Raw genomic sequence first — 19,574 nt, forward strand, 5'->3', positions numbered from 1 at the left:
CTAAGGGTTGGGGATGCTGGTGGCAGAATGTGGTTTGGCCACCACATCGGTAAAGTTTCTGGGCGATGGGAGGAAAAAGGAAGCAGAATGCTTTTTGTTTCAGGTCGGGTCAACTTAAGCTGCATCCGTTCAAATGAAGTGGGATAGCAACTCATTGCCAACTCATTTTGTCACATTTCAAGCAGTGAAAACCCAGACAGAACAGTTGTTGTTGTTGATGATGATGATGGAATTTTGGAGCTATTTTTAAGGGAAATCACCAAAAAACTACATTGCCGGCATGGCTCGTCATATGTCTGGATTTTCCTAGACATTTTAACGATTTCCAGTTATGTCCAGGAAAGTCTGGACATATGGCAACCCAGATTTTGAGAACTGTTTCTGAGTGTAATGGTTAATGACTATGATTCAGAATCAGATGAAAATAGGGACATTTCTCACTCCCCCCACGACATTTTCACTTTTCCCCTCCACAATTAACCCTCCTTGACCCTCCATTTTTTGTCCCCTTCCCCTAGAGAGCATTTCCGATCAGAATGAGTGTAACAAAACATAAGGGAGAAACTGAAGAGCAAAACCTGGTCGATGCATTTCAGAAGACGTGTGCCTTCTTAAGGAGCAAACCTCCAGACAGGTGCCCTTTATGCAGGTGTATTCTGCAAGACACAGAACCTGTCCACAATCCCCTCCTTTTTTTTCTTTTTTAAAACATATTTTTATTGAAGATTTCTTGGTTTACAAAAGTATGTGCAATGTCTCTTTCCCCCCAAGTTACATTTTCTACAGATCAGTTTCATTTGTTGAGACAATAGTGTTACATTAGGAAGAAATGGGGAAAGAGGTGGAGGGGGGCGTGGTGAGTGGGGTCGGGTGGCAATGCTTCTATTCGCTTAGTGTATGTGTGGGGTTTTGTGTCAGTGTCGCTTGTGTGGGTTCTCTGTACTATTTGCTTGTATTCCAGTCACAAACAAACAACCACACCTTTGGCCAACCCCAACCTCTCTCACCACAATCCCCCTTTTGAAGAACATCAGTCCTCATCATTTGCCTGAAAAACACTCAGAATGTCAGCATCGCCCTTGAGCCAATGTCACCAACTGGACTCATCCACTTCAGCCCCGACTGGGCTAGGTGAGCTGGGTAGCACTTCCAGAGACCACCTTCTGGACAGGAACAGGTCAAAGTGCTATGGACTCACAGCTTAGAGTTGTGAGCACCGGATTCACTTCCACAAGAAGACAGTCGTCACACAGCAGAGTACAGCAGAGTATAAACGACTCGGAGAGCAGCTCTGTAGAATATCTTCTTTATTCTATCTACAGCTATAGTACAACTATATACAGAGCTAAATGAGTTCTAAGCATAAAGAATGCTGCACTGCACTGAGTGTCTGCAGCTGCTCTTAGCAGCAACCTTATCTATACACACAATCTCTAACACTCAGTCTCTCTCTCTCCGACACACTGACTGACTGACTGACTGACTGACTGACTCTTTGATGTGGTGCTGGAGCTGAATAAGTAGAGAGTAGAAAACTGCCCCTCCTCTCTGGAGAATCAGCAGAGATCATCATGAGATTCTTGGATATCGGAGGGGTGGGTACAATTTTTGTGGTGTGTAGGGGGGACGAGGGGCAGAAATGTTCATTAGTTTCTTTCTCTGGTTAGGAAGACCCTGGAAAACAAAACTTGCTCCACCCCTAGCAATGGCCATGGGCAGAAGAACAGGAAGTGGGTCAGCTCTCCCTGATAACTTCCTCTTTAGTAAAGGTAAAGGGACCCCTGACCATTAGGTCCAGTCGTGGCCGACTCTGGAGTTGCGGCGCTCATCTCGCTTTATTGGCCAAGGGAGCTGGCGTACAGCTTCCAGGTCATGTAGCCAGCATGACTAAGCCGCTTCTGGTGAACCAGAGCAGTGCACGGAAACACTGTTTACCTTCCTGCCAGAGTGGTACCTATTTATCTACTTGCACTTTGACATGCTTTCAAACTGCTAGGTTGGCAGGAGCAGAGACCGAGCAACAGGAGCTCACCCTGTGGCGGGGATTCGAACCGCCAACCTTCTGATCGGCAAGTCCTAGGCTCTGTCGTTTAACCCACAGCACCACCCGCGTCCCTAACTTCCTCTTTACCCATCCTCTTTATGATTCGAGGTTGTTGTAGCAGCAGATCAAAGGGTGGAGTTGGGCCAGCTCCTCTGAATGGGAAGTGAGAATGGTGGGTGGGTGTTTGATGGTGCGTGCATGACTGAGACCAGAGGAGGGAATCATAGAATTGTGTAATTGTATGAGGGTCATCTAGTATAACTCCCTGCAATGCAGGAATCTGTTGTCCGGAGGTTAAGAGTCTCATGCTCTTCCAGCTGAGCTACTCCTGGGTGGGAATCTCTTTCCCTTCCTAGTGCATCAAATTAAAAAAAAACCACTGTATTTGAATAAGCTTTCTCATGATCACATCATCAGAAATGTTAGTCTCTGGTTATCTTGAAATGTTAAGGCTTCCATTGGTTCAGATGGACTAGTTGTGGAACACATGTTAACACGGCTGTTCTTCTAAGTTATAAGGTGTCTCTAATACTCAAAAGCAATAGCGTATAAGCATGCAATTCAAAAGACCTTTGATTTCACTGATTTGACTCTGAACCTTCTCATCAGGGCTAACTTTCAGACTCATGTGGAATATTTCTTGGTTTGATAGGAGAGGTGTCACCACCAATCATGAGACAGAAAATGGTTTATGTATAGCAATACAAGTCATTTAAGGTGATTTACATATTACATTCTTATTGGCTAAAAAGTAATTTCTCATACAAGTGTTCTGCATCCATCTCTTAAGTGGCAGGAGGGTTTTGGCCATGGCATTAACTATTTATAAGACATCTATCATCTTTCATCTGGCATCATCTGAGTTTCATTTAAGAGATACATTTATTTCTCTGAGTAATGCTTTAAGTTTTTTAGAGGATTATCATTCTTTCAAAGGACATTCTAAACTTCTACAGCCCAGGCTATCCAGCTATGACCGGTTGGGAAGGGGGAAAAAAACTATTAAAGGACACTGGGACAAACAGGGTCCATGTATGTACACTTCACCATCCCACAAGTTATTTGTAGGGTGTTTTACGTATTTTGTTCAACAAAGAAATGCTAAGAACATCAGAATAGCCCTGTAGGATCAGGCCCATCTAGTCCAGCATCCTATTCTCACAGTGCCTAACTAGATGCCCATGGGAAACCAACAAACCAGAGTTGGTCTACCCATGAGGTCGGATGAAGCAGACTCCTCAAAGTAGTATCCCACCACCAATGGAGAAGTTGTTCTAGCATCAGCGCTGGTTTCTGACGAGATAGCATGAGAGATTTCATGGTGAGATCTTGGGAGATCTCACCGAAATTGGCACCAATGCTGATGAGGTGGCACAGTGGGCAGCACAACAGAGTAATAATACTAATACTAATACTAATAATATTATTATTCATACCCCACTCTTCTGACTGGGTTTCCACAGCACTCTGGGCGGCTCTCAACAGAATACTAAAAACAGAATAAAACTTCCCTAAACAGGACTGCCTTCAGATGTCTTCTAAAAGTCAGATATTTGTTTATTTCCTTGACATCTGATGGGAGGATGTTCCACGGGGTGGGCGCCACTACCGAGAAGGCCCTCTGCCTTGTTCCCTGTAGCTTCATATCTTGCAGTGAGGGAACCACCAGAAGGCCCTCAGAGCTGGACCTCAGAGTCTGAACAATGCGGGTGGAGATCCTCCTTCAGGTATACTGGGCCAAGGCCTCCCCTGCCAAAAACAGGACCTTAGTGCAACAGCACTCTCCCAATTATAAATCTAGAAGTGACACCTCAGAGATATAGTGGAAGTGAAGTACTAAAGCCATTGCCCTAACACATGAAAGAACTTCATTGGGGTGACAGCTTGGGACAGTCCAATGGTAGTCAATATGGTGCCTTCCAGATTTTTTGGATTACCACTCCCATCGACCCTAGCTAGGATGGCCAATGGTCAGGGATGATAGGAGTTGTAGTCCAAAACAGCTTTGGGCAGCATGTTGACTTCCTGTCAGCTAGTCCATGGTGATATTGTGATGGTACAGTTCTTTATACGTTCTACCAAAGAACATTTCCATTAATTCTTATTACTGGGACGTTACTTGGTCTACATGTTACTATTGGATGTTGACTCTTTCATGTTAAGCTCATGTGGAGAAGATGTCTCTCTTTCATGGAGAAGATTTGCATTTACAAAAGAAGCTGATCTCACGGAAGGCTAGAATTCTTAAGATGGCAAAATTCACTATAAAGGGATAAGTTCAAATGAAACAACAATTCAGGGGTAGCCAATGTGGTTGGAATGCAACTCTCATCTGCCTTGATCATTGACCATCTTGGTTGGTAGAGATGGGAGTTGGAGCCCAACAACATCATTTTGACCACTACAGCAGTAATCGATGCCATATCTTGCATGTTTGAATCGGTGGTATAATTAGGTCATTTGAGACTCTGGATATAATGGGTGGTACCCAACTAAACAAACCTAGGCAGCATCTTAAAAAGTAGAGACATCACCTTGTCAACAAAGGTCCATATAGTAAAAGCTATGGTTTTCCCAGTAGTGATGTATGGAAGTGAAAGCTGGACCATAAAGAAGGCTGATCACTGAAGAATTGATGCTTTTGAATTATGGTCCTGGAGGAGACTCTTGAGAGTCCCATGGACTGCGAGAAGATCAAACCTATCCATTCTGAAGGAAATAAGCCCTGAGTGCTCACTGGAAGGACTGATCCTGAAGCTGAGACTCCAATACTTTGGCCACCTCATGAGAAGAGAAGACTCCCTGGAAAAGACCCTGATGTTGGGAAAGATGGAGGGCACAAGGAGAAGGGGACGACAGAGGACGAGATGGTTGGACGGTGTTCTCGAAGCTACAAACATGAGTCTGACCAAACTGCGGTTGGCAGTGGAAGACAGGAGTGCCTGGCGTTATCTAGTCCATGGGGTCACGAAGAGTCAGACACGACTAAATGACTAAACAACAAAGAGGGTGAAAAAGTTAAATTCAAAAAAGGGCAACAAAAATTATTATGGGGATGGAGCGACTTCCCTATGAGCAAAGGTTTCAGAATTTGAGTTTGTGTGGTTGTTGGTTGTTGTTGTTTTTTTTGGTTTAGAGAAAATGTGAGCAAGAAATTACGTAATAGACGTTGATAAGATTACGCAAGACATGGGGGAAGTGTATAGAGGGGTGTTTTTCTTCTTCCTCTCTCATTACACTAGAACTCACAGACATCTAAGGAAGCTGGAAGTTGGAAGTTTCAGGACACATAAAATACTTCTTCACACAGTGCATAAACTATGGAACTCTCTAGCAGGTTCTTCTTACGTTCTTAACTGTGCAGCTAAAAGTCCTTGCACTAGTGGAACTGTTTAGTTCAGGGTTTCCCAAACGTGGGTCTCCTGCTGTTTTTGGACTACAACTCCCATTATCCCTAGCTAGCAGGACCAGTGGTCAGGGACGATGATGGGAGATGTTGCCCATGAACAACTGGAGACTCAGGTTTTGGAAACCCTGGTTAGTTGGATGATCTTCTGCCCCTGCTGGATGATCTCCTTACAGCGGGCAATTTTTAGATGGCAATATGTATGAATTCATTTACCCAAGATGTGATGGTAGGGCAGCCCTGCTGCATTGGGGGGGGGGGATCCTCCTGCTCATTCTGCTAAGCGGGTCCCCAAACATCTGCTCCAAAGTCCTCCCCATTGGCTTGAATGCTCACCCATGGAATAATTTCCCAGCAAAAAGTCAAGCTTGGGAGAAGGTTAGCCTCTCTCATTTCCCCTGACACGCTAGTTTTATATATGTAGGGAGTTTTGCATGCAACTGTCTCCTGCTCAAAACAGACCAGTTCATAACAAGAACCACTTGATTCTGTAGAAAATAGATGCTGGCGCCTAATTAGCAAATTAGCAACTTTCCGCTAGCTCAACTATAAAAGTGCAGCACTGCTAAATTCAGAAGACATGAAGGCTGGGTAGGTTTGCTTTTTATTGCCTGTTCCCAGTTCTATGACTGTACGATAAAGAAATTTGTCTTTAAAAATTCAATACCTTCCGCAGAGATGTTGCTGCAAGAAGAAATTAAAATACTTTAAAGGCAATTGAAATTTAGTCCTCCCATAGTCCTCCCATATATAGTCCTCCCATATATACAAAGACCCGCACATTGCCTTCATCTATGCCTGTCTATATACTCCCATACATTATGGGATATTCTTATAAATGTCTTGTAATCGGTGATTGATTACTCAGTTGCAAAAGGACACATGTCGAATGACCTGATGCATGGATTTTGTAATTGAACTCACATATGTCAAAGTGTATATATAGAATATATAACTGTATCTGTCAAAGCATTCTAATATATCAGATTCCGCAAATCAAAGCCAGAAATTCATTGACCGTGCAGCCTCTTTGGTTGAGAGTCAGTGACAGGGGATGACAGTGGGCTTGTACGTGACATTGCAGAAACAGATTTTGCGAGCAAGGAGCATGAGGAGCGAATGTGACGGTGGAGGTACGAGGATGGTAAGACTGAAAAATGAAATATTCATATGACTCATGTTAGATAGGCAAGAGAGTGGTTAAAAACAGCATCCGCTGCAGGACTTATGGAACTGAGCTTTGACAGGAGAAGTGGAGGAGGGAGGGAACCTTTGCCTCTATTCCTTTACAGTGGTACCTCGGGTTAAGTACTTAATTTGTTCCAGAGGTCCATTCTTAACCTGAAACTGTTCTTAACCTGAAGCACCACTTTAGGTAATGGGGCCTCCCGCTGCTGCCAGGCCGCTGCTGCGCGATTTCTGTTCTCATCCTGAAGCAAAGTTCTTAACCTGAGGTACTCTTTCTGGGTTAGCAGAGTCTGTAACTTGAAGCGTATGTAACCTGAAGCGTATGTAACCTGAGGTACCACTGTACTGTTGTCTGCACAGTAAGGTAAAGGTAAAGGTACCCCTGACCATTAGGTCCAGTTGCGGACAACTCTGGGGTTGTGGTGCTCATCTTGCTCTGTAGGCCGAGGGAGCTGCCATTTGTCTGCAGACAGCTTCCGGGTCATGTGGCCAGCATGACTAAGCTGCTTCTGGCGAACCAGAGCAGCACACGGAAATGCCGTTCACCTTCCTGAAGGGGTACCTATTTATCTACTTGCACTTTGACGTCCTTTCAAACTGCTAGGTGGACAGGAGCTGAGACCGAGCAACGGGAGCTCACCCTGTCGTGGGGATTTGAACCGCCGACCTTCTGATCGGCAAGTCCTAGGCTCTGTGGTTTAGATCACAGCGCCACCCGCATCCCCATTACATACAGTATAGGAACACAAAGGAGGGTTGTGACTAATCCATCACAATATTTTGAAGCATATGTTTGAGTGCTAAATTTCACTCAGGGGGTCTACCGCAGTGTTTCAAAGGGGCTCCCCCAAACAGGGTGTGAACAGGGGGCTGTGAGGGAAGACAAGAACTGTCAAAAGTTGTCTCCCTTCCCTCTGCCAGGTCAAAAGTCTTCTGTGGATGGAAGGAGCCATTCTATCTGCAGAAGTGTAAGTCTGGATCCAACTCCATAAAAAGCATCTATGGACTCTCCCATGCAACTATCTAACGGGTTTCGTTTCATGCAATATATTTAAAGCACTATGATAACCCCCAAAGAATTCCTGGAGCTGTAATTTTGTTAAGGGTGCTACCCAGTGCTCTTTTTCTAGACAAAGAGGCACTGGAACTCATCACGAATGCCTCCCTTGTTCTCCCTTGTTAGAATGGCAATGGTGCCCACCTGAGAGGTGCTGGAACTGAGTTCCAGTTGGAAAAAAGCTCTGGTTCTAAAGTGGTTAAAAAGGTAAAGGGACCCCTGACCATTAGGTCCAGTAGTGGCCGACTCTGGGGTTGCGGCGCTCATCTTGCTTTACTGGCCGAGGGAGCTGGTGTACAGCTTCCGGATCATGTGGCCAACATGACTAAGCCACTTCTGGCGAACCAGAGCAGCGCACGGAAACGCTGTTTACCTTCCCACTGGAGCGGTACCTATTTATCTACTTGCACTTTGACGTGCTTTCGAACTGCTAGGTTGGCAGGAGCAGGGACCGAACAATGGGAGCTTATCCCGTCGCGGGGATTCGAATCGCCCGCCTTCTGATCGGCAAGTCCTAGGCTCTGTGGTTTAACCCACAGCGCCACCCGCGTCGCTATGGTTAGAAGACCCCTATTCCCCTTCCAGAGCTATAGTTCCCAGAGTTCCCTCTGAATAGGGATTTACTGTTAAACTACTCCCGGAATTGCAGCTTTGTAAGGAGAAGAGGGGTCTCCTAACAAATCTCAGCTCTCATAGCAATCGACAGCTCCCAGAATTCTGTTTAAAATGGTATCCTAGTGCTTCAAATATATGGTGCGAATGTGGCCTAAGAGGAAGGCTTTCAGCAAAGGAGCTAGAGAAGAAGCACATCTTTCTGACAGACCTGGAACATAGGAATGACTTGTGGATGCTATTAACTGAGTGCATTGGGGAGCCCCTGTTCTTTTCTACATCTGACAGTGTGGCTCTTTCTTCGTTCTGCCACATTATGACCAACGATATGCCATGGATCCTCACAGAGCCTCAGACTGGAGCTCGGGACACAGTATTCTTGCTGTGCCAACAGAACCGTTCATTAAAACGATGCATTCTGGAAACCTGGAACGCTCTCCGTGGTTTGCAGTTCTTATTGCATCCCAGGTTTTGCCTTGTTTCCTTCAGAGACCTCTTCAAGCTAGCCAGCCACTGGAACAACCCCGTTCTGCATCTTGAAAGAGATACCATGTTTGCTCCCTAATGGATAATCAGAAGCATATTGCAAAATAAAGTGTCAATGGACCTCAAATTATCAACATTGCACCATCAAAGCAGTTATTAGCTGAATAAGAAGCTCAAGGTGGAAACACTTGTTTTAGGTATAGCGTTATATTTTATGAAGCTGTATCCTTTTGGATAGGGACGCGGGTGTCGCTGTGGGTTAAGCCACAGAGCCTAGGACTTGCTGATCAGAAGGTCAGTGGTTCGAATCCCCGCAATGGGGTGAGCTCCTGTTGTTCGGTCCCTGCTCCTGCCAACCTAGCAGTTCAAAAGCACAAAGTGCAAGCGGGAAGTTAAACAGCGTTTCTGTGTGCTGCTCTGGTTCGCCAGAAGCGGCTTAGTCATGCTGGCCACATGACCCAGAAGCTGTCTGCAGACAAACGCCGGCTCCCTCGGCCAATAAAGTGAGATGAGCGCTGCAACCCCAGAGTCAGTCATGACTGGACCTAATGGTCAGGGGTCCCTTTACCTTTACCTTATCCTTTTTGGATACAGGGGGGTGGCGGTGGATGGGTTCGCTACCAGGTTTCTTAAATGGATGTTACATGAATAACAGAGCTGTTCTATCCTCGAGTTAACACCCACTGGACTAGAGAGGATCACTACTAATTTTCCTTATGTTACTGAGGCAAAATGCTGACAGAGCAAATCTCTGCTGGCATAATAGTTTAATGATACTGGGAGAGGCTGCTCTCACAAGGTGACTAGATTAGCAGCATGACAGGGAAGAAATAGGGGGCAAACTGTTATCACTCCCGGCCCTTGAGCCACTGTCATATTTCACCGCCAGAAAGGGTTCTGAAATGTTGCCTCATCTGTGCAAAACCTTTGGAGAAACCTTTGTGCAAAACAGAGCTTATTGGCTTTGGCCTGTGTACACGACTTTGTTAGTCACAGTTTGTCAAGGGTGCTGGGAATTGTAGCTCTGTTAGTGGTAAACAACAGTTCCTCCATCACTGAGGGGGGGGCATGTTCTTTAAATGTATCCAGAGGCTGTCCCTGTAGAGCAAGTCAAAACTCATTGCATCTGTAGATTTAAGGATAATTTTACTGCGGCTGAATTCCAGCCTATTCACTGCTCAGAGCTTAGTCTGGACTTGTGCCTGGTCTTGTGCCTGAAACTGTTCTTAACCTGAAGCACCATTTTAGCTAATGGGGCCTCCCGATGCCGCTGCACTGCCGCCACGCAATTTCTGTTCTCATCCTGAAGCAAAGTTCTTAACCTGAGGTACTATTTCTGGGTTAACAGAGTCTGTAACTTGAGGCGTCTGTAACCTGAAGCATCTGTAACCTGAGGTACCACTGTACTTTCAATACTTTCCCATCAATTTTTTGTAACCATCACTATAATCAAATATTATATTTGATTATATCTTACCTGTGCTTATGTAATGTAATTCCCAAAGGGAGTTTTTAAATTTGCAAGTCTCTGGCACTGTTTTGCCCTGTGCTAGGGAAAGCGCAGAAACCAGAACCACAGGGAGCTTTCAGTTTTTGTCATTTATTCATAACTGTGACATTTCATGTCATATAAAATTAAAAAGTTTAGCTTGTTCGTTCCTGCCCAAGGTAACTTTAGCTACAGGCCTTTGGAACTTTAACAGCTCCTCTGCTACAGACTATGAAAAAAAAGTATACCTTCAGGTTATGGGGTGATTTGTAAATGATGCATTAAGGGAAAACCTCGTGAGAGGGTTGTAAGGTGGTTTGTAGCAAGCTCTGAAACAGCACAGCATTTGCCCAGAGATTGAAAGAAGGCACAATTCAGACTGAGGAAGAGTGGCAGTCAAAATGGATGAACTATCCTGAAATGGCAAAACGTACAGGAAGAATTAGAAACCAGGAAGGGGCAGATTTTAATAAAGAATGGGGAAAGCTTATAACTTATTTGAAAAATTATTGCCAACAATTACATTCATTGGAAGGTTTGACCAGAACACTTGTAGTAAAAAAAAAAAAATGAACTAATGGATTGGCAAAGGATTTATAATAATTGAGTTACAGAAGAGATGTAGAGGGAAAATCATTATTTGAGGATCCACAAAGGGGTGGGGAGGAGGGAAGTCAAAGGGGATTTTATGTTTTTATTGTGTTTATTTTTCTTTTGCTTATTGGATGTAAAATTGAAAATGCAAAAATAATTATATATATATATATATGTGTGTGTGTGTATGTATATATATATATATATATATATATATATATATATATATAAATTAAATCTATATATATAAAAGAGAGAGGCAGTGAAGCACTGAGGGCGGTGGCTGACTGGCTGGTATAGAGAGAGAGAGAGAGAGATGATAGATATATAATATTTATTAAAAACATTTCTAGGCTACCTGTTTATCTAAGAAGACTCGATGTAGTTAACAAACAGTAATAAAAACAAGCATAATCTCTCCCCTACCCCATATTACTTTTCACTTAGACGGTCTCAGGGAGGTTCACAGAAACGGAGCAAAAAAGACTTATTCATTCTTTGGATCATATGGCATAAAGGTTGCACAACAAGAAGAACGATTTCTTTCAAGCGTTCAGAAGTAACCAGCGTAGGACCTTTTTACATTTAAAGTACCGTACTCTACTGTATCAATACGCGGGACCTCTTTCGTAACATGGAGTGGCAGTTAATGCGTTTTGAGTGGGTCTCTCAAGTCAAAGGCGTTGGTACTTCAGATTGTCAGGGGACCTGAAAGTGCGCCCATTTCATTGTATAAGATACCATCAATGTTGGTAAATTATTAAATTAGATGTGCACGAACTGCTCCGTGTGTGGCCCACTCATCCGATGGGTAGAAATTAATTGCCCACCCCGTGAGGAGAAAAAAATGAATTCAGATACATGACAGTTTCTCTCTTCCTGTCGTCGTCCGTGCGAAATAGAGATTCGGAACGGAAACAAGCACATGGTAAAAATTAGAGTAAGGACGATACATTTGCGGGCAATTAGGACTTGACTTGAAGAACGCTGTGGAGCATGAGGCTGAAAAGCTGTTTCATTTCAGCCACTTGAGAGAGGCGATAATTCCCAAGAAATGCAAATCCTAGAACTATTATAATATAATGAATTCATGAATAAAGAGGACGGTAGAAGAGATGGCAGTGGAAGACTCTAAGCCTACTCTTGCATGGACCAGCTGTCACTGAACGACTGACGACATCAGTCATGGCCAATCAGACTGTCCTTGCACCGTCCAGAGTGCTAAAGACATTTCATAATTAAGTAACGAGAGACGTCAGGGCTCGGACTGAAGTATATTAATTCATGCAAATTGCGCTGTTGTAAGGCAAGAGAATGAGGGCCAATTGCCAACGATTCAGCCAAGTGTGAATTAATCCTGTCCGGGTCACATGGCAGAGCCTCTTATTGTGGCTTTATAAAGCGAAAAAGAATGTTTAAAATATTGATACTGTTAATTAAGTGATGAATTTCTAGACCATCTGAAGTCAGCTTGATCATGCTTGTGTAGTTTTGAGCAATGAGTGCCACAACACTTTGTTGCTCGGTCTGGATTCCTAGGCCTAGGTCTGTCCTCCTTTTGCTGTTTAGGATTACTTTAATTTGATACTTTTATATACTGCATATAGAAGAAGAAGAAGAATTTGGATTTGATATCCCGCCTTTCACTCCCCTTAAGGAGTCTCAAAGCGGCTAACAATCTCCTTTCCCTTCCTCTCCCACAACAAACACTCCGTGAGGTGAGTGGGGCTGAGAGAATTCAGAGAAGTGTGACTGGCCCAAGGTCACCCAGCAGCTGCATGTGGAGGAGCGGAGATGCGAACCCGGTTCACCAGATTACGAGTCCACCGCTCTTAACCACTACACCAGTGTGGTGTAGTGGTTAAGAGAGCCAGTGTGGTGTAGTGGTTAAGAGTGGTAGACTCGTAATCTGGGGAACCGGGTTCGTGTCTCCGCTCCTCCACATGCAGCTGCTGGGTGACCTTGGGCTAGTCACACTTCTTTGAATTCTCTCAGCCCCACTCACCTCACAGAGTGTTTGTTGTGGGGGAGCAAGGGAAAGGAGAATGTTAGCCGCTTTGAGACTCCTTTGGGTAGTGATAAAGCGGGATATCAAATCCAAACTCCTACACCACACTGGCTCTTCATATAGGGGTTCTGATCATAGGCGGCTTGAACAGTAAGCAGGCAAACAATACAATTATTTTAAAAAATTGGTCTCAAAGTTAATTGCTCAAACACAAAGGATCTTGAGCAAGTCTCCATCTGGTCCTTTAGCAGTGGAACATTCTAACAAAGGGTAGTATAGAATTTTGTAAAAATAAGATAAATAAATAAACAGTAAATCCACACTCTGCCACTTGAGACAGCTGCCTCATCTTGCTTCTGGGACAGTGAGGTTTCTTAAGCTCATCCCGTATTAACTCAAGAAGGTGACTCTTTAAGGACAACTCACGAGAAGCCTGATTACTAGGTTATAGCTCTCTGGTTTATAGCTCCAATCCTAATTTACTCCTTTATTGTACAGTATTGCATTAATGCTCTCTGTGATCTTCAGAGCACATCATGCCTTGCTTTCCTTCTTCTACCTAAGCTACTGTATGCATTTCAGTTTTTCCTAATGGGACAAATATCTAGGGGGAGGGAGAATTAATTAGCAAAATATTATGTAACAAAGGTTTACCCTCCTCCCTCCTAAACACTATAAACTCTATACTTGACCGCCCCTCCCCCCAATATCTCGCAGCTTCTTTTGACCAAATTTGCAGGTGGGGGCAGAACTGATTGCAATTTTTCATCTAATCTGGTTTACACCAGAGTTGTCATTTATGCTGTTCTCCATCAATTTCTCTCATCCTTTTGCAAGCCAACGTAAGTGACACGACAGTTGGCTGATTAGCACATTTGCATCAAGCTGAAGCCACAACTGTTTACAGGCAAGAAAAGTACTGGAGGCATGTGTGGGATATATTGCAATGCAGAAAGGATAATTTGCTTCCCCCCAGCCAACAATAATCACCAGCAAATTAGAGCTGTGATAATATTCCTCACAAGACTTTCACCCCCCCCTTGTTATTCACCTTACCTCGCTAGAAATTGGCTATACACACAAACACACACAGAAAAGTAAGAAGTAAAAAATTGTAAGTGCACATGGTAAAATAAGAGGTGAAAATAAAATAAAATAACAGCCGTGTAAAAAACAAAAAAACTACGAACATTACACGATTGTTATTGTAGTTAAACCTAAACTTAGCCTAATATAGAGTTTATAAAAATGAATTCCAATAACTTTAAATTTGTCCATAGAGAGTCTTCATTGGTAAGCGACTTGTTCATGTGTTGCAAGTTTGTACATATCCTCTATCCTTCTGTTGAAGGGAGACACATTTTTATTTTTCCAGTTCATCAATACTTGTCTTTTTGCCATAACAAGGGTGCAGAGAGTCCATTCATATTGTCCCTTTGTTGGGTTCCATGCATTGGGTATATAATCAAAAAGGATATTTTCCTCTGAAAATTTAACAGTTGTGTTAATTGTCTCTGTTACCCTCTACCCTTGTAGAATCTCTATGAATATTCTTCATCTTTTTATGTGCTGGCCATTGGCCACCATCTCTCCTCCCCACATCCCAATGTCCCAGAACGATGTTAAGTTCTGGAGCATTGTGGATGGCAGGAAATGATGGACAAGCTGCTCCCATGACAGCTTGCGGTTGCAGCAAAAAAAAAAATTCTGCCTCAAAACACTTTATGCAAAAAGAAAGAAGCTATTTTACTACTAGCGGTGAGCCCTACCCATACAAATCTTCTGGATGACTCCTCTCACTGGAGAAAACTGGAGAAAAACCAGAAAACTGGTTTTGTCCGCCTTAATTTCTCTGCCCGCAAATAAGATGGTGAAATCTAAAAGGCCCTTTGTGCACCTGTAATCCTATTGTTGCATCAACACCAGCCCAGTGCAGGTGTTAAAGTAGACAGGTGAGGGAGCAGTGTGGGTGAGCATGCTAGCTTCGCTCGTTCTGACACTGTTTCTGCATTCTTGCAGCTGGGGGAAGGCAACAGTCTGAAAAAGGAGAAGCTTTTGGATCCAAGGAGTCTATCTGCATCTTTTGCAACTATTCATAATCAGGGTTCTGAAACACACAGGAAGTCTCCATGGATGCAAAAGGCTCGCTGCTCAGACTGTGGTAAGAATTCACCTCTACACCACCTTGTTCGTCCCTCAGATGAGGAACAACTACCTTTTGAATAAACCACGGCACCGAGGAAACTATCTCTAAGCCCGGCGTCTAGATTTAGGGACCCAACATTTATGATAGCCCTTGCAGTAGAACAGAGCTCACGCGAGTCAGCATGCCAGTTGAGAAGGTCTGCCCCAAGGCACTTGAGAGCAAAAGCTTATACAGTACAGTGGTACCTCGGGTTATAGACACTTGGGAGAAAGAAGTCACAAAAAGCAAGGGAAAAGGGCTACATGTAGTCTCTGTTTCTGAGCTCATAGGAGTCATAGTACAGTCATACCTCAGGTTACAGACGCTTCAGGTTACAGACGCTTCAGGTTACAGACTTCACCAACCCAGAAATTGCACCTCAGGTTAAGAACTTTCCTTCAGGATGAGAACAGAAATCGTGGCGGCAGTGGGAGGCCCTATTAGTTAAAGTGGTACCTCAGGTTAAGAACCATTTCAGGTTAAGAACGGACCTCCAGAACGAATTAAGTTCTTAACCTGAGGTACCACTGTAGTTCAAACATAGCAAATGAAGAGTCATAAAACATCTTCACATACGTCAGGAAAGGTCACAGGTCATGAGAAGTGAAGTGTGTATGGCTCCATACTGGTATCTTCACCCCTGCAATCACCTTGCAGTGGTCCCGATGTGCCCAGGCCATTTGACCATTTTAGGTCTCGGATGTCCGGCGTTACCCTGGCAACCTAGCCTTCAGTAAGGGAAGAGCATCATAAAATCCTCTTCCTGGGTCTCAGATAGCTTCAAGGATAGCTGATTTACACTCTGGTGCTAAAACATCCTGCCATTTGGACAAACTTTCAGGGGCAGATAAGGAGAGATGGAATGCAGCCCAGGAGGGGGGGGGGAGACTCACAAATGCAGAACCCCCCAAAATCAAGCCTAATACATCCTAAAAGGCTAAATGCAATTAAAGTGAAACATTGAAACATTAATAAAAATAATAATAAAAAATATACACCTCTAATTCTTATATTAAGACTACAGTGGTAGCTCAGGTTACATACGCTTCATGTTACAGACGCCGCTAACCCAGAAATAGTGCTTCAGGTTAAGAACTTTGCTTCAGGATGAGAACAGAAATTGTGCACCGGCGGCGTGGCAGCAGCAGGAGGCCCCATTAGCTAAAGTGGTGCTTCAGGTTAAGAACAGTTTCAAGTTCAGAACGGACCTCCAGAATGAATTAAGTACTTAACCCAAGGTACCACTGTATTGTCTTCCATTAGTTTGTTTATCCACATTGCACATCCTATTAGCGTTGACATACGTCCTCTTTTTCCAGGATACGTCCTCTTTTTCATGGGTAGAGTCGTCATGGCAATAGGGTTAAATAGATGGCAGGCAGACTTGAGGGAAGACCACTTCCTGGAGGTCTACTAGCCATGCCCCACCTGCCCGGGGCCACCATGGATTGGTCTGTTTGAATGGACAGGACTGGGTGGGGACCCGTGAGCCTCCACAGCAGCCATGGGGGATGGGGATATACGCAAATATAATGCATTGTGTCCATGAGGAAAGGAGGTGCCATGATGGGCCAAAATGGCTGCTCACCAGCAAGGATGGTAAGTGGCCATTGTCTTCCATCAGCTAGCTTGTCCACATTGCCTGCCCTCTTAGGGTTGCCATATGTCCTCTTTTTCCAGGACACGCCATCTTGGGTAGAGATTAAGGTAAAGGACCCCTGGACGGTTAAGTCCAGTCAATGGCGACTATGGGTTTGTGGTGCTCATCTCGCTTTCAGGCCGAGGGAGCCGGCGTTTGTCCGCAGACAGTTTTCTGGGTCATGTGGCCCAGTGGCGTAGCGTGGGTTGTCAGCACCCGGGGCAAGGCAAGTACCGTATTTTTCGCTCTATAACACGCACCTGACCATAACACGCACATCGTTTTTAGAGGAGGAAAACAAGGGAAAAAACATTCTGAATGAAACAGTGGATGTATCATTTTTGGGCTTCATGCTGTGGCCACAGACATGTGATCTGATGGTGAATTTGGGGTGACCCAATGCCAAAATCCTGAGAATTCCTGTGGATCCATGCTTTGTAACCACGTTTTTGCACCTTTGCAGCCCCAGGCAACAGTGGGTGCGTGATTTTTGGGGGGCAGGCTGTAGCCATGGACATGCTATGTGATCTGATGGTGAATTTGGGGTGACCCAATGCAAAGATCCTGAGGATCCATGTGGATCCATGCTTTTTAACCACGTTTTTGCACCATTGCAGCCCCAGGCAACAGTGGGTGTGTGATTTTTTTGGGGGGCAGGCTGTAGCCATGGACATGCTATGTGATCTGATGGTGAATTTGGGGTGACCCAATGCAAAGATCCTGAGGATCCATGTGGATCTATGCTTTGTAACCACATTTTAAGTGGGGAGCGAAGGAAAAACAAAGAAGGGACATTAGAGGGGTGTGCAGAGAAGCAGCTGGCTAAGAATGCAGGAGAGGGATTTAACGGGTTGGAGGAAAGAAAGGCAAAAGTTTTTCCTCACCTACCCACCCAAGCCAGCCAGCCACCTCCCTCCCTCTCTCTCTCCCCCTCCCCCTCTCTCTCCCTCTCCCCCAGCAGTACCGGAGCACAGAGACGACACTTTCCCCTCTTCTTGCCTGGAGGGGAGGAATGCAGGAGAGGGATTTAACGGGTTGGAGGAAAGAAAGGCAAAAGTTTTCCCCCACCCAAGCCAGCCATCTCTCTCTCTCTCTCTCTCTCTCTCTCTCTCTCTCTCTCTCTCTCTCTCCCCTCTCTCCCCCACCCCCCTCTCTCTCCCTCTCCCCCAGCAGTACCGGAGCACAGAGACGACACTTTCCCCTCTTCTTGCCTGGAGGGGAGGAGTGCAGGAGATTGATTTAACGGGTTGGAGGAAAGAAAGGCAAAAGTTTCCCCCCACCCAAGCCAGCCATATCTCTCTCTCTCTCTCTCTCTCTCTCTCTCTCTCTCTCTCTCTCTCTCCCTCCCTCCCTCTCTCTCTCCCTCTCTCTCTCCCCCTCCCCCCTCTCTCTCCCTCTCCCCCAGCAGTACCGGAGCACAGAGACGACACTTTCCCCTCTTCTTGCCTGGAGGGGAGGAATGCAGGAGAGGGATTTAACGGGTTGGAGGAAAGAAAGGCAAAAGTTTCCCCCCACCCAAGCCAGCCATATCTCTCTCTCTCTCTCTCTCTCTCTCTCTCTCTCTCTCTCTCTCTCTCTCTCTCTCTCCCTCCCTCCCTCCCTCCCTCCCTCCCTCCCTCTCTCCCCCCTCCCCCCTCTCTCTCTCCCTTCCCCCCTCTCTCTCCCTCTCCCCCAGCAGCACCGGAGCTTGCCTGGAGGGGAGGGGCTTTCCCTGCTCTTTGTTCGTTTCAGCAAACACAGCAACGAAACAGAGGAGGGTGGGCAGTAAGACCCTGAGGCAGAATGCAGGAAAGCAGCCACTTCCTCTTTTCAGTTTTCCCTTCTCCGTGAAGCGCCGCGATTTGATTTTTGCATGATTTTTCGGCTCCAGGGACCACACATTCGCTCTATAACACGCACAGACATTTCCCCTTCCTTTTTAGGAGAAAAAATCTGCGTGTTATAGAAGGAAAAATACGGTAATTTGCGCCCCCTAACCCGTGGATTTGCGCCCCCTAACCCTAACCCCCAGATGTTGCGCCCGGTGCGGCCGCCCCCCCGCACCCCCACGCTATGCCACTGATGTGGCCAGCATGACTAAACCACTTCTGGCGCAACAGAACATTGCGATGGAAACCAGAGTGCACGGAAACACCGTTGACCTTCCCACTTCCCTATTTATCTACTTGCAATGGTGTGCTTTCAAACTGCTAGCTTAGCAGGAGCTGGGACAGAGGAAAAGGAGCTCACTCCATCATGGGGATTCGAACCGCTGACCTTCCGATAGGCAAACCCAAGAGACTCAGTGGTTTAGACCACAGCGCCACCTGTGTCCCTTTTTCATGGGTTGAGTCATCATAGCGATCCCTAGTTAAAAGTAGAAGTTGGCAAACGTGTCTTCTTTTTTGCTCTTCAAAATATGGCAACCCTAACTGCCTGAGGAAGACTATTTTCTCCAAACCAGAGCCCTTCCTTAACACTGCCTTAACAGGTTGCGTTCTTCCGTTCAGATTTTTCCAGTTAAGATTTCCTGAAAACTCCAGTGTCCAGAGTGGAAATTTCCCATGATAAGACAGGAAAGATTGACAAACTGTTGTCTGGCTATGAATCTTGTCACCCTGGCACTGGTACAACAATGAAAAGTCCTATTACTTAAACATTCAACACAGACTTAAAAAAAAAATTCTCATCCCAGCCAGCCATCTGAGTAGCGCATGATTAAAAGTTCACAACCTTGATTCCACCGCACAATTTGAGAAATGGCCAGCGCTGTCCATGGTGATTAAATATTCCCGTGTTGTAATTATTTTGTAACTTTTGTTCTGCTTTTCGCTCACTCCAAAATTATCATAAAATTTTGAAAGATATCCTCGGTGCGGAATATGTC

The 19,574-nt window shown here is 45.0% G+C and overlaps 1 long non-coding RNA gene across 1 annotated transcript in view; it reads left to right on the plus strand.

Moving 5' to 3' along the window:
* Positions 1–12,491: 12,491 nt before the first annotated feature.
* LOC309368376 overlaps positions 12,492–19,574 on the plus strand; it is a 201,182-nt gene continuing 194,099 nt past the window's right edge. Inside the window, exon 1 of the long non-coding RNA XR_014167750.1 lies at positions 12,492–12,728. This is a non-coding gene — a long non-coding RNA (uncharacterized lncRNA). The remainder of the gene's footprint in view (positions 12,729–19,574) is intronic.

Source organism: Podarcis melisellensis (genome assembly GCF_964234715.1).
Source record: "Podarcis melisellensis genome assembly, chromosome: 4".
In the NCBI taxonomy this organism is placed as follows: Eukaryota; Metazoa; Chordata; class Lepidosauria; order Squamata; family Lacertidae; genus Podarcis; species Podarcis melisellensis.